The sequence below is a fragment of the Callorhinus ursinus genome, unplaced genomic scaffold (assembly GCF_003265705.2).
Source record: "Callorhinus ursinus isolate GAN/ISIS: 27379988/994484 unplaced genomic scaffold, GSC_fseal_2.0 scaffold4, whole genome shotgun sequence".
Taxonomy (NCBI): Eukaryota; Metazoa; Chordata; class Mammalia; order Carnivora; family Otariidae; genus Callorhinus; species Callorhinus ursinus.
This window is the reverse complement of record NW_027397066.1, coordinates 36,992,156-37,005,526: the sequence shown is the minus strand read 5'-3', so window position 1 is coordinate 37,005,526 and position 13,371 is coordinate 36,992,156.

Below are 13,371 nucleotides of genomic sequence, written 5' to 3'. Positions count from 1 at the left end.
TTTTCTCTAATTTTTATTTTTACTTTCCTGGAAAATCTACTCACATGAAAAGCATGTAAATGAAAAGTCTCAAGATTTTGACATTACAGAATTGTAATATTTTAATAAAATTCACTCCTGCAAAACAATTGAGATGTCTACATTCTTTAGTAAACAATGAGCTTAAGATTTTAAAATGTCAAGTTTTCATTCTTCATGTTCTAGGGCATTAACTGTATACATATCTGTGCTGTGTGAGTTTGACGGACATCCCTGATAACTGCACAGTGGACAATATCTTCAGCCTTTTTGTTCACATTACATTAAATGAATATTATAATATTTCTAATTCTAGATCAAATTCTAGATCAAAGAAATAAAAATGTTACTTGCTTTTTTATTTAACTTCTCTAAAAGCCTTAGGCTATTTGAAAGGGAAGCATAAGTGATTCAAATGTAAGTAAGGAGAATTTGTTAACTAAAATACAAATTGAAGATGGTAAAATAGCATGTCACATCATAAGTAGATATTGATAAATAGATTAAAAATTCAAAACATCTATATGTTAAAAACTTGGTTTAAATAGAAACTAAAAACAAACAAAAAAAACTTGGTTTTAAATTTTAAGTCAATTTCCACTTGGTATAAATAGCATTTTATTGTAGAAGATTAAATTCCTGACTCCTTAGAGACATTTTTAACATGTAGTAAAAAAAATCAGTGCTTAAATAAAAAGCTTGCATTAATACTGTAACATTTTTCTTCTTGACTTTCAACTCATTGGAGCATGAACATCCTCTTGGCTGTATAATTGGGTTTTTGTATGAAAAACAAAGTTTTTGAACTGGCACTAGAGTACAAATTTAATTAAAGACACAATTCCTGTAATGATCAGAACATCTGTGCCATGGCCAAAAAGTTCTTACTGCTTACATTTCTAAGACCTTTATTTGAGAATCTACATAAGCTTCATTTAGCTCATGATATTGGACAGCTATTTGCAATTTTGAAATCTAGTGAAGCAATTTGGTGACTACATAGGCTCCATGTAAAGTTAATTATAACAAGTAACTAGGAATTTTAAAAGTCTATTTTAAACAAGTTACAGATAATAAAAATAAAATTCAAAACAGAAAATTTAGTTAAAATAACCTTATTTACAGAAGTTGTCCATATTTAAAAATCAATTTCCCACAAAATTATTATTAGAGAACCATAAAATTTTGTATTAAGATTATCTTTTCCTTCTTTCACCTTTATAATACAAGAGGGAGAGAGAGAAGAAAGAGGTGTTAACATGTGAATACATACCTGAACATATATTTAATAAATGGAAAATATTCCTATACTCCCACAAAAATCAAATAATGGCTTAACTGGGGGAAAAACAGATTGTAGGATTTTTGTTTTGGAAGGGAAAAAAGTTGTCTTTAGAGGAGAGATATAGAAAGACAGTCACCAAACTTCTGAGGAGAGACATTAGCTACAGAACCAGGTATTTTCTTATACAGTCCGTATTTTGAAATTTTTACAATGGTTGTAAATTGTTTTCAGTTTTAAAATATTTTCAATGTAGTAGATGAGAGCAGACATCTTTAGAAATAATATACCCTAAAAAGGGCAGTCATTAAATGGGTAACTGAGAAAGTGTAAGAACACATAAGCATGAACACGTCTATCAACAAAGCTGAAGCCATAACACAAACAAATGGAGCGTAAAAAATTTGGCCAAGCCAAAACACAACTGTCTTCATATCAACTACAGAAGAAGGAACCAAGCAGAAAAAATATTTATCTATCCAGCACTATAAGTCATAGAAACACTATAGAAAGAATTCAATAAAAAACCTGAAATAAAGGAATTTGAAAACTAAAACCTACTTTTGAAAATATTGCATTATGTGTCTTTTTTTTCTCCCACTGGAGTATAAATTCCAGGAGGGCAGGAATTCCTATCCGCTCTCTTCTTTGCCATATCCTTAGCCCAGAAAAGAGTGCCTGGTACTAAGGAGATGCTCAGTAAATATTCAAAAGAATGAATGAATTGGACACATACTTGGGGCAAAAAAGCTCATTCGTCCTTACTTTGGCCAGGATGAAATATTTCTCTTGACATGCTATCTGCTCTTGATCTGATGCCATGCCCAAAGAACTTTCCATTAGTGAGCCATTCTCCCAGGCAAAAGTGGTATATATGGTCACTAGAAAGTTACATCCTCCATCACAAGTTATATAGTTGTCATTTTATTCAATTATTCAGTAATTCAAAATATGTCCTTCCTAACCCCAGTGAAGCATCCTTGGTGTTGGTATTTGACCACTCTATGCATGTCAGCAAAGCCAAGATTTCTAAGCCAGAATCTCATTGAGGAGGAAGAGCTATGATAATCAGAGACTTAAAAGAGCTCATGTGAACTGACTGTTGTGGAAAACCCCAGAATTTTTTAGTTTCACATTCTGCATTCAAATAAAATACTGTAAGTATACTATAAGTACTATAAATAGGCAATGGCCTTGCAAGTCTTCAAATACATCAGGTTGACCCTGCCTCAAGGCTTTGCATTTACTGTTTCCACTGCCTGGAATACTACTTTCCCTTGCCCCCAGGGCTTCAATAGCTCACTCTTTTGCTTTCTCAAACGATAATTCTCTTAAGCCTTGTTCGTTTCACCTGCTCATCGAAGATTTCCCTTGATTTCCTCCTTATAAAAGAAACACCTCACACTCTTTCCCTATCCCAACTTTCCCTGCCATTATTTTTCTCCACAGGTCTAATCACTAAATAATAGACTTTATATTTTCGTGATTTTGTTTATTTTCTACCTCCCCCACTAGAACGTGGTTTTCACGAGGGCTAGGATTTCTGTCTACCTTGTACTTTGCTATATCCCTAGTATCTAGACCAATACCTGGCACAGAGTGAGCACCCAGCAATATTATTGAATGAATGAATGAATGAATGAATGGAGGGTTGTCCCTTAAAATCCTGATTGCTCCCAAATGCAATAACTGCATCCCTTTTCTAGATTTGTAATGGCAAGACTACAGAAGGGTCTAAAGTTACTACCACTTTGTGAAGCATCTCTGGGATGCCAGCTCTCTTCCTCATGTGAATGTTTCTCGGTTTCTTAACTACATCAAATTATATGGTTCTTATCTGGTTCCTATGTTTAAGTTGCTTTTGAAATGTTAGTTTGCTGTTAGTCTTGATAAATAATGAGAATATGTGTACATTCCTTAATGCTTGTGAATATCTATTTCCATATTTGTAAAATGTGATAGAGGAAGTGTTTTTGAAGCTCAAATAATGTAGACAAAAATATATCACAATTATCATTAAAATGTATCATTTGATATGATTATTTTAACACATTTATTGGAGCAAATTTTCATAAATTCTATTCAAATAGTTCTCACATGCAATCATCCATTCATTAAGTATTTATTACACACACACCGGCTATATTTCAAAATATCTTAGGGATAGAGCACTGAAGAAAATGAATATTCCATGCCCTTTTAAGGTTTACATTCTAATGTGTATACATGGGGAGACAATGAGACAACATCTACCATGAGTATTTGTTTCCTATTGCTGCTATAACAAATTATCACAAACTTGGTGGCTTAAAGCAACACAAATTTATTATCTTATAGTTCTTTAGGTTAAAATTTCAACACTGATCTGACTGGGCTAAGATCAAGGTGTTGGTAGAGCTGCATTCCTTTCTGGAAGTTCTAAGAATCAGTTTCCTTGTCTTTCCCTGCTTCTAGAAACTTCTCATATGGCCCCTTCCTCCTTCTAGAAGCCAACAATGTTGCACCCCTGAACCCCTCTGGTCATCTTTTCATAGGCATATATCCTCACTACAGCAAAGAGAAGTTCTCTCTGCTTTTAAGGACTCATGGTATTAGATTGGGTTTACTCAAATAATCCATCATCTCCCCAACTCAAGGTTCTTAACATAATCATATCTGCAAAGTCCCTTTTGCCATGTAAGGTAACATGTCCACAGATTCTGAGGATTAGGAAATGGGCATCTTTAAGGACATTATTCTGCCATCCTCACCTTATCAGCAAATTAAGAGAGCTATGAAGAAAAATAAAGCAAGCTGAAAGCAGCTTGAGAACCATGGGGGCATATTTTTCTTTTTTGGAGGGCGCTCTCATTGGAACATCTGAAATGCCAGATTAGCACTTACTTATGTCCTCTTCAAGACATCACCACCCTTTCGTCACAAAGCTATCTCCTGAACCCTTATGGAGCAATCTGCTGTGGTGGCCACCTGCTGGAAGAACTAAGTCTCTGTACTCATTGCTGTCTGTTTATTCAGATCTTCTTCAAAACACAGCAACAAACCCTTTTCCAAATCAGCATGAGACATTGGTGAAACCCCTTAATTACTGTTGCTAGACATCACCATGATTCTCCATATTTGTTTCCTTATTTGCTCTCTTATTTCGAATACTGTCATGTGTCCCTGGTTTCTAATGACCTTTCATCCTTTAGCCCAAGCATTCTACTCTACAATTTTGCTAATACCGTAAACCTGTTTTACACTATTAGTAGCCAGAGTCATATTATATCACATGTAAGTGGCCACCATTTGGGAATCAGGAAGTATCACCACTGTAATGTCCAAAATAGTTAAAGCTTAATTATTTATTACCTAATGTTTTTAATCAATAATTTAAAAAATGCCTTACAAATTTCCTTAAATAGAAAATACTGAAAATAATTATCTTTTTCTTGGATTAAGAACATTATTGCAGCCATTAATTACTGCATTATGCTGCAACGGAATGGGGTTCCCCCCCAACTCTTCTCTATAGTTTAACTTATTTGCTGATAGGTTACTATCTATGTCAGTTTTATAATCTGATTTCTAATCTAGCATCCGAATAAATACAACCAAATGTATCAAATCGCTTGAAAAAAAAACCCCAAAATAAACAGAAAAACAGTCTTAGAGATTTCAAACAAATATTGCGTGTGAACTTGAATGTACTTAGCTCTCTACTGTGAAAAGTGGAGTTCTATTATTTCATATTACTTTTCTTGTTAAAATGTAGCTCCCTACCTTCTACATTTACTCCTCAGGCAACGTTAACCTGAACTGTTATTTTGTGATTGGGTTGCAAACTACGTGAATAAATGAGCTCACCTACACTGCTTCTCTTTTGTATAGGGATACAAAAAATAGTCCCTGCCCAGAAGAAAAACTCCCTTTATCTAAACAAGAAGTTAGTAGTCATGGGGTAGAGGGATTAAGGGATTGGCGGAAGAACTGAAGAGAACAGACTATGTGATAAGGATAGACCAGTATGGAAAAACTAACCGGAATTTAACTAGTCCTAAATTCTAAATGTTTGGATTAATCTCTCTAAACCGTTTCATCATTTCAAGATCAATTACAGAAATGATGGCAATTTAGAAGTTAAATTTTAAAAACTTTTTCAAAGGAAGAATGGCAAGTGACATGAAACTTCCTTCAAGCCTTTGCAATACACGCGCGCCAGACTGGCAACATGATTTAGGAGGCATAAGGAAGCTGTGTGGGAAGTTCTGTAAGCAACTCAGTCTCGGTGCTCTCTTATATCCGGGCTATCTACCACATAGCCCCTCTTTTTGGAAGGCTTTCTACTTCCTTTCTCTCAGTAACTAGCATAATTTCCACTCAGGTTTGCCCAAATTTATTTCTTCTAAGAAACTTCACTGATTCATCACCCTGCTCTTATCAGAGCGATACGATTTCTGGCTACCTGTCTGTATTCCCTTCTGGAATGTGAGCTCCATAAGGGCAGGCACAGTATTATTTCATTATTGTTATAGCACAAGTAAGCAGTCACTCAGCAAGTGGGCACAGACTAAATTCTGAAACACAGTTTTTGACAAAATGAACAGTGTGATAAATGTTTATTCTCCTACTCAAAATTGGACTTGGCCTTAAGATGAACTACATACCTCCAAGCAAGAAAAGGAGACTTGTTGAGATCTGTGGTATCTGTTTTGAGGAGGAAGTCTCTCTGACCACATTTCTAAGATTTTTATTCCTATCATATTTTCCAATGTCAAGAAAAACTGTGAGACTTTGAAATGAGTGAAACATGTATCTGTTTTTATATATATTTTACATATTTTATACATACAAATACATATTTGTAGAATTTTACATATTATACATTTTATATATATTTAATATATAAAATATATTTACATATTTTAGTTTAGCTATCTGTTACGTTACAGAAAACTAACAGTAATGCAAATGAATTGTGCCCAGCCAATTTCAACTGATTATTTCCCTATATATATGGACCAATTTTGCACCTACATGTATATGCATTCAACATTCCTCATTGCTTAAAATGTGTGTGTTGTTTAAATTCCTTTGAACTGAGGTTCTGGTTCAAGATGGCAATGCAAGAAGACCCTGAACTCACCTCCTCCACAGACACATCCAATTATATCTATTTATAGAACAATTCCTCCTGAAGAAGAACTGAGGGCTGACTGAACAACTACTGAACAACCACAGATAGAGAAAATGGCAAAAACAGCTAGACATAGACGCAATAACAAAGGGAACCCCCACCTCCAACACTGTGAATGGCAGTGTAGGGATAGTACTGAGGAACTGGGAAAGATTCCTCTGTCCTTGGGCACAGAAAAAAGGCCAGGGTTTAAAAGAGCAACTAACGGGCGCCTGGGTGGCTCAGTTGGTTGAGCGACTGCCTTCGGCTCAGGTCATGATCCTGGAGTCCCGGGATCAAGTCCCGCATCAGGCTCCCTGCTCGGCGGGGAGTCTGCTTCTCCCTCTGACCCTCCCCCCATCTCATGTGCTTTCTCTCTCTCTCATTCTCTCTCTCTCTCTAATAAATAAATACAATCTTTAAAAAAAAAAATAAAAGAGCAACTAGCATATAAAAGACACAACACTAGAACTCTGCCAAGCATCTGAGGAACTGTGGGGAAAACTCTCCAGGTCAGAGGGATAGGAGATCTATACTACACAGTTTACATTCCCACCCCACCTTAAGAGCCTAGATAGGAGCAGGGTCTGGACACCATCACGGGAGGGTCCTGTCATCTCAGTGAGCTGATGACCTCAGTGAGCCCAAGGATCGGCAAGCACATGCCAGCCCTCCTCGTGCTGGGGCATGGAAAAAGAAGCCAGGATTTCAAAGGCCTGAGGAGCTGTAGGAATATCCCCCACCATCCCCCTCTGTCCACTGAAAAGCCCAGACAGGAACGGGTCTGAATGCCACAGGGGCAGGTCCTAATGTCATAATTAGTGGGTTGTGGCACCATAAGTGACAAGTCAGATCATTACAGAAAGCTTGCAACCTCAGCGAGACCAGGGTCCACCATGCCCACCAGCTCTCCCCGCATTGGGACACAGAAGAAAAGCTGTGGTTTAAAGGGGCTGAGAAACTGCAGAAACACTATCTCTCCCCTCCACCTTAAAAGTCTAGTTGGGAGCAGGGTCTGGACACTTAAGGGGGAGGGCCAGGAGCCATAACTGGTAGGTCCAGTTGTCACAGGGAGCTTTCGACTTCACCAAGCTCAGGATCCTCAAGTATACACCAGCCCTGGTCACACAGGGGCACAGGAAAAAGAAAAGAAAAAAAAAAAAAAAAGACAATTTGAAAGGACTGAGGAACTGCAGAATGTTCTCTCCCCGCCTCCACCTTAAGAGCCCAAAATGGAGCAGAATCCAGCTCACAGTAAATTTGTGACCTCAGCAAACCAAGGATCCACAAGCCCACACCAGCCACCCTTTCATTTGGCATGGAAAACAAGCCATGGTTTTGTGGGGATTTTTAATTTCTTTAAATTTTTTTTTTTACTTTTTTAAAGTTTTTGTTTAAATTCTAGTTAACAAACAGTGTAATATTAGTTTCAGGTATACAATATAGTGACTCAACACTTTCATACAACACCAAAGCTCATTACAACAAGTGCACTCCGGAGTCTGTTTCTTGGTTTGCCCCCCCTGCCTTTTACCCCTTTGTTTATTTGTTTTGTTTCTTAAATTCCACATATGAGTGAAATCACAGGGTATTTGTCTTTCTCTGACATTTCTTTCAGCAGATTACTCTCCAGCTCCATCCGTGTCACTGCAAATGGCAAGATTTCATTCTTTTTTATGGCTGAATATTCAATTTTATATATATATATATTTATTTATATATATATATATATATATATATATAAAAGTCACCTCTTCTTTATCCATTCATTAGTGTATAAACATTTGGGCTGTTTCCATAATTTGGCTACTGTAGATAATGCTGCTATAAACATCAGAATGCATGTATCCCTTTGAATTAGTATTTTTATATTTTGGGGGTACATACCTAATAGTGCAATTGCTATACTGTAGGGTAGTTCTATTTTTAACTCTTTCAGGAAGCTCCATACTGTTTCCCACAGTGGCTGCCCCAGTTTGCATTCCCACCAACAGTGTAGGAGGATTCCTCCTTTTCCACATCTTTGCCAACACCTGTTGTTTCTTGTGTTGTTGATTTTAGCCATTCTGACAGGAGTGCTCATTGTAATTTTGATTTGTATTTCCCTGATTATCAGTGATGTTGAGCATCTTTTTTTGTGTCTCTTGGCCATCTACATGTCTTCTCTGGAAAAATGTCTATTCATATCTTCTGCTTATTTTTTAATTGGATTATTCATTTTTCAGGTGTTGATTTTAAGAAGTTCTTTATATTTTGGGATAGTAACCCTTTATCAGATATTATATATAGATTATATATACAGATATAATCCTTTATCATTTGCAAATATCTTTTCCCAATCCATAGGTTGCCTTTTAGTTTTGTTGACTGTTTCCTTTGCTGTACAGAAGTTTTTATTTTGATGAAGTCCCAATAACTTATTTTTGCTCTTGTTTCCCTTGCCTCAGGAGACATATCTAGAAAGAAGTTGCTATAGCTGATGTCAAAGAGGTTACTGCCAGTGTTCTCCTCTAGGATTTTGATGGTTTCAGGTCTCACATTTAGGTCTTTCATCCATTTTGAATTTATTTTTGTGTTTGGTGTAAGGAAGTGGTTTAGTTTCATTCTTTTGCATGTTGCTGTCCAGTTTTCCCAACACCATTTTTGAAGAGACTGTCTTTTTCCCATTGGATATTCTTTCCTGATTTGTCAAAGATTAATAGACCATATAGTTGTGCATTGATTTCTGGGTTTTCTATTCTGTTCTACAGATCTATGTGTCTATTTTTGTTCTAGAACCATACTGTTTTGATCACTATTGTTTTGTAATATAACTTGAAGTCCGGAATTGTGATGCCTCCAGCTTTGCTTTTCTTTTTCAAGATTGCTTTGACTATTCAGGGTCTTTTGTGGTTCCATACAAATTTTAGGATTGTTTTTTCTAACTCTGTTTGTTCTAGCTGGTGGTATTTTGATAGGGATTGCATTAAATGTATAGATTGCTTTGGGTAGTATAGACATTTTAGCAGTATTTGTTCTTCCAGTCCTTGGGCATGGACTGTCTTTCCATTTCATTGTGCCATCTTCAATTTCTTTCAACAGTATTTTATAGTTTTCAGAGCACAGGTCTTTCACCTTTTTTGTCAGATTTATTTCTAGGTATCTTATTATTTTTGGTGCAATTATAAATGGGATTGATTTCTTGATTTCTCTTTCTGTTGCTTCATTATTGTGTATAGAAATGTAACAGATTTCTGTACATTGATTTTGGATCCTGCTACTTTACTGAATTCATTTATCAGTTCTAGCAGTTTTTTTGTTGAAGTCTTTTAGATTTACTATACAGAATATTAGGTCATCTGCAAATAGTGAAAGCTTACTTCTTCCTTGCTGATTTGGATGGCTTTTCTTTTTGTCATCTGACTGCTGTGGCTAGGACTTCCAGTACTATGTTAAATAACAGTGATGAGAGTGAACATCCCTATCTTGTTCCTGACCATAGAGGAAAAGCTCTCAGCTTTTCCCCCCTAAGGATGATATTAGCTATGGGGTTTTTCCATTTACGGCCATTATCATGTTGAGGTATGTTCCCTCTAAACCTACTTTGTTGAGGATTTTTATCATGAATGGATATTGTACTTTGTCAGATGCTTTTTCTGTATCTATTGAATGATCATATGGTTCTTATCCTTTCTTTTATTAATGTGGTGTATCACATTGATTTGTGAATATTGAATGACCCTTGCAACCCAGGAATAAATCCCATTTGATTGTGGTGAATGATTCTTTCAATGTACTGTTGGATTTGTTTTGCTATTTTATTGAGAATTTTTGAATCCATGTTCATCAGGGATATTGGCCTCTAGTTGTTTTTTTTTAGTGGAGTCTTTATCTGGTTTGGAATCAGGGTAATGCTGGCCTCATAGAATGAATTTGGAAGCTTTTCTTCTTTCTATTTTTAGAATAGTTAGAGAAGAATGCGTCTTAATTTTTCTTTAAACATTTGGTAGAATTTGCCTGTGAATCTCTCTGGTTCTGGATTTTTGATTGTTGGGAGTTTTTTGATTATTGATTCAACTTCTTTGCTGGTCATCAGCCTGTTCAAGTTTTCTATTTCTTTCTGTTTCAGTGTTGGTAGTTTATATGTTTCTAGGAATTTAACCATTTCTTCCAGTTTGTCCAATTTGTTGGCGTATAGTTTTCCATAATATCCTCTTATATTGTTTGTATTTCTGTGGTGTTGGTTGTTATTTATCCTCATTTGTGATTTTATTTATTTGGGTTCTCTTTTCTTTTTTATAAGTCTGGCTAGAAGTTTGTCAATTTTATTAATTTTTTCAAAGAACTAACTCCTGGTTTCATTGATCTATTCTACTGGGTTTCTTCTTTTTTTATCATTTATTTCCTCTCTAATCTTTATTATTTCCTTCCTTCTACTGGCTTTAGGCTTAGTTTATTATTCTTTTTCTAGCTCCTTTAAGTATAAAGTTAGATTGTTTGAAATTTTTCCTGCTTCTTGAGGTAGTCCTGTATTGTTATTTACTTCCCTCTTAGGACTGAGTTTGCTGCATCCCAAAGGTTTTGGACTGTTTTGTTTTCATTTTCATTTATTTCCATGTATTTTCTTTTCTTCTTTGATTTCCTGGTTGACCCATTCATTGTTTTGTAGCATGTTGTTCACCTCAATGTATTTGTGGTCTTTCTAATTTTTTTTTTCTTGTGGTTAACTTCTAGTTTCATAGTGTTGTGGTCAGAAAGGGTACATGGTATTATCTCAATCTTTTTGTACTTGAGGCTGGATTTGTGACTTAATGCGTGATCTGTTCTGGAGAATGTTCTATGTGCACTTGAAAAGAATGTGTATTCTGCTGTTTTAGGATGGAATGTTCTAAATATATCTATTAAATCCATCTGCCCTGTGTGCCATTCAAAGCTATCACTTCCTTGTTGATTTTCTATTTTGATGATCTGTCCATTGATGTAAGTGGGGTATTAAAGTCCCCTACTACTATTTTTTATTATCAATTAGTTCCTTTATGTTTATTATTGTTTTATATAGTTGAGTGCTCCCATGTTGGGCACATAAATATTTACAATTGTTATATCTTCTTGTTGGATTGTTCCTTTTATGATTACATAATGCCTTTCCTGGCCTCCTTTTATAGTCTTAGTTTTAAAGTCATTTTTCCAGTATAAGTATGCTACTCTAGCTTTCTTTTGACATCCATTTGTGTGAAAAATGTTTCTCAACCCACTCACTGTCAATCTGCAGGTGTCTTTAGGTCTAAAATGGTTTCTTGTAGAAAGCATATAGCTGGGTCTTGTTTTTGTTTTTGTTTTGTTTTTCTACTGCATTCTGACACCCTATGTCTTTTGATTGGAGCATTTAGTCCATTTGCCCTTAAGTAATTATTGATAGGCATATATTTATTGTCATTTTTACTTGTTTTGTGGTTGTTTCTGGAGATTCCTTTGATCCTTTCCCTCTAAGGTCAATAACAAGACAAGGAGGCTCACTCTTGCCATTTTTATTCAACGTAGTACTGGAAGTGCAGGCCACAGCAATTAGACAAGAAAAAAGAAATGTGTGGTAACCATATTGTCAAAGAAGTTAAACTGTCACTATTTGCAGATGGCATGATACTATACACAGAAAAGTCCTAAAGACCACCAAAAACTATTAGAATAAACAAATTCAGTTAAGTGGCAAGATACAAAACTCATGCCCAGAAATCGGGAGCATTTCTATACACTAACAACCAAGTTACAGAAAGATAAATTTAAAAACAACACCACTTACAATTCTACCAAAAAGAATACCTAGAAATGCACTTAACCAAAGAGGTGAAAGACCTATATTCTGAAAACTGTTGACGAAAGAAATTGAAGATGACACAAAGAAATTGAAAGATATTCAATGTTCATGGAATGGAAGAATTAATATTGTCAAAATATCCATATTACCCAAAGCAATCTACAGATTCAATGAAATCCCTATAAAAATACCAACAGAATTTTTCACAAAACTAGGACAAATAATGCTGAAATTTGTATGGAAGCACAGAAAACCCCAAGTAGCCAAAGAAATCTTGAGAAAGAAGAACAAAGCTGGAAGTCTCACAATTTTGTATTTCAATATATACTACAAAGCTATAGTAATCAATATAGTATGGTATTGGAACAAAAATAGACACATTAATCAATGGAACAGAATATAGACCCCAGAAATAAACCCACGATTATATGGTCAATTAATGTATGACAAAGGAGGCAAGAATATAAAATAGGAAAAGACAGTATTTTCAATAAGTGGTGCTGGAAAAACTGGACAGCTATATGTATAAGAATGAAACTGGACTACTTTCTAACACAATACATAAAAATAAACTCAAATTGGATTAAAGACCTAAACATGAGACCTGAAACCATAAAAATCCTAGAAGAGAGCACAGATAGTAATTTCTCTGACACTGGCCATAACAACTTCTTTCTAGATATGTCTCCTAAGGCAAGGGAAACAAAAGCAAAAATAAACTATTGGGACTACATCAAAATAAAAAACTTTTGCATGGCAAAGGAAACCATCAAGAAGACAAAAAGACAACCTACTAAATGGGAGAAGATATTTGCAAATGATGCCTGAAAAGAAGTTGATATCTAAAATAACATAAAACTCAACACCAAAAAAAAAAAAATCATTAAAAAATGGGCAGAGGAACTGAACAGACATTTTTCTAAAGAAGACCTATAGATCACCAAACACAGGAAAAGATGTCAACATGACTAATCCTCAGGGAAATGAAAATCAAAACCACAATGAGATATCACCTCACACCTGTCAGAACAACTAAAATCAAGAAGACAAGAAAAAAAAGGTGTTTGCGAGGATGTAAGAAAAAGGAATTCTTGTGCACTGTTGGTGGGAAGGTAAATTGGT